The sequence below is a fragment of the Eubalaena glacialis genome, chromosome 4 (assembly GCF_028564815.1).
Source record: "Eubalaena glacialis isolate mEubGla1 chromosome 4, mEubGla1.1.hap2.+ XY, whole genome shotgun sequence".
In the NCBI taxonomy this organism is placed as follows: domain Eukaryota; kingdom Metazoa; phylum Chordata; class Mammalia; order Artiodactyla; family Balaenidae; genus Eubalaena; species Eubalaena glacialis.
The window spans coordinates 182,070,373-182,073,726 of NC_083719.1; positions in this window are offsets into that span (position 1 = coordinate 182,070,373).

Here is a 3,354-nt window from a genome sequence, read left to right on the forward strand (position 1 = left end):
TTATAATTTTGATATTTATTAACAAATTGGCCTCCACAGGTGTTGAACCAATTTAGATTTTTAATCTGCACCATGTGAGCATGGCTTCTCCATGGGATGTGAAAAGAAGCTTTTCATTTGTCTTATTTCTAATAAAAGGGGAGCCTACTCCCTGCCCCCATACTTCGGTGACATTTGAATCATTTGTATTTTCTTTTCTGTAAAATCATGTGTAGACACTCTTTTATTTTAATTGAGGTGAAATTCACATAAAATAAAATTAACCCTGTTAAAGTGGCACTAATGCATTCGCATAACTATATTCAATATCTGGTAATAAACCATAATGGAAAAGAATATGGAATAATATGAAATATATATATATATTTTTTGAGAAACCACCAAATAGTTTTGCAATGTGTCCACTCCTTGCCCAGTTTTTCTTAATTGAGTCATCAACCTTTTGCTTTCTGTTTTGTACAAAGTTTTTATATGTTAAGGATTTTAGCCCTTTATCTGTAATATGAGTTGCAAATATCTTCTCAGTTTGTCTTTTAACTTTTGACGTTGCTTATGATTTTTTTTTTTTTTTTTTTTTTTGCTGTGCATTCTTTTTATTTTTACATCCTTGGCTCTAAATATCTGTTTCTCCTTTAATGGCTTGTGGATTTCCTGATCCAACACTCTCCAAAATTCCACACTGCTCAAAATTGTTCTCACTTTACCTGGCTTGAAACGCACAGGCTGAGACCTCAGCTCTATCCTGGCATTTTCACAGTCCCCCCTCCCCAACATCTCCCTGCAAAATAATTTACTTAATTAATTTAATTTTTAAAAAACCACCTGGGCTTACAGAGCTCTGGTTTCTCAGATATTGCCAAACTTCTCCCAACCTCTTCCTTCCCACATTTATTTGTTTTCTTCCTTCTTCTCTCCTTCAAAACAATCACTCCTTTATTCCCTCTGCTATAGCCACCAGAAACCAACCTCGCACCCACCCCTTTCCTGATCACAAAATCCTCGGAGATCTTAGAGTAACTTCTCTTCCCCAGTAGGAGGCAGAGACCTTGTAGCTGGAAGTTCTTTGGAAATTGACATCAGCTTATGCAACTTAATGGGGTAAAAGGTATCAATCATTTCCCTACTCTCCTCCCATCACCATGGCAACTACCGAACCAATGAATGTCTGATCCTAGGACCTTATCCTGACTTTGATTATTCAAGATTTAATCATCTTGAATTATTAAAACTGCCATCTTGGTTTTCCTTTGGGTTAAGAAGGAACAAAATGTTAGCAAACCAAATTCAACAATACATTTAAAGGATCATACACCATGATCAAGTGGGATTTATTCCAGGGATGCAAGAATGGTTCAACATATGCAAATAATCAGTGTACTACACCACATTAACAAAATGAAGGATAAAAACCATATGATCATCTCAATAGATGCAGGAAAATCATTTCACAAAATTCAACATTCATTCATGATAAAACTCTCAACAAGCTGGGTATAGAGAGAAGGTACCTCAAGATAAAAAAGGCCATATATGACGACCACAGCTAACATCACATTCAATGGTGAAAAGCTGAAAGCTTTTCTTGTAAGATCAGGAACAAGACAAGGATGCCCACTCTCACCATTTTTATTCAACATAGTACTGGAGGTCCTAGCCAGAGCAATTAGGCAGAAAAAGAAATAAAGACATCCAAATCAGGAAGAAAGAAGAAAAACTGTCTCTATTTGTAGATGATGTGCTTTTATATATAGAAAACCCTAAATATCCCACACAAAAAAACTGTTAGAATTAATAAATTCAGTAAAATTGCAAGATACAAAATCAATATACAAAAATCAGTTCCATTTCTATGCATTAACAGTGAACTATCAGAAAGAGAAATTAAGGAAACAATCCCATTTATAATTCAAAAATTTAATCTAAGAGGTGAAAGATCAGTGCACTGAAATCTACAAGACATTGATGAAATTGAAGAGGACACAAACAGATGGAAAGATATATCATGGTCATGGATTGGAAGAATTAATATTGTCAAAATGTCTATATTACTCAAAGCAATCTATAGGTTCAATGCAATCCCTATCAAAATTTCAATGGTGCTTTTCACAGAAGTAGAAAAGTAATCCCAAAATTGTATGGAGCCACAAAAGACCCCAATTAGCCAAAGCAATCTTAGGAAAGAAAACAAAGCTGCAGGCACCATAGTTCCTGATTTCAAACTATATTACAAAGTTATAGTAGTCAAAACAGCATAGTATTGGCATAAAAACAGACACATAGAGAGACCAGAAATAAATATATGCATATATGATCAATTAATTTATGAAAAAGTAGCTAAGAATATACAATGGGGAAAGGATAGCCTCTTCAATAAATAGTGCTGGGAAAACTGGACAGTCACATGTGGAAGAATGAAACTGGATCCCTATCTTACACCATACACAAAAATAAACTCAAAATGGATTAAAGACCTGAACATAGTGGTAAATTCCTTAACATTGGTCTTGGCAATGATTTTTTGGATTTGACATCAAAAGCAAAGGCAACAAAAGCAAAAATAAACAAGTGGGACTATATCAAACTAAAAAGCTTCTGCACAGCAAAAGAAACCATCAACAAAATGAAAAGGCATCCTAGGGAATGGGAGAAAATATTTTCAAACCATATATCTGACAATGGATTGATACAGAAAATGTATAAAGAACACATACAACTCAACAGTGAAAAAAAGAAAGAAAGAAAAAGAAAAAAGAATCCAATTTTTAAAATGGGCAGAGAGACTAAATAGACATTTTTCTAAAGAAGACATACAAATGGCCAACAGATACATGAAAAGGTGCTCAACATCACTAATCATCAGGGAAATGTAAATCAAAACCACAATGATCACACCTGTCAGATGGCTATTATCAAAAAGACAACAAATAACAAGTGTCGGTGATAATGTGGAGAAATGAAACCCTAGTACACTGTTGGTAGGAATGTAAATTGGTGCAGCTGCTATGGAAAACAGTATGGAGATTCCTCAAAAAATTAAAAATAGTACTATCATATGATCCAGCAATTCCTCTCCTGGGTATTTATCCAAAGATTTTAAAACACTAATTAGAAAAGATATATGCACCCATATGTTCATTGCAGCATTATTTACAATAGCCAAGATATAGAAACAACCTAAGTGCCCATAAATAGATAACTGGATAAAGAAGATGTGATAGATAGACGATAGATAGATAGACAGATAGACAGATAGATAGACAGAATATTACTCAGCCATAAAAAAAAGAATCGAACCTTGCCATTTGAGATAACATGGATAGACCTAGAGGGTATTACGTTAAGTGAAATAAGTCA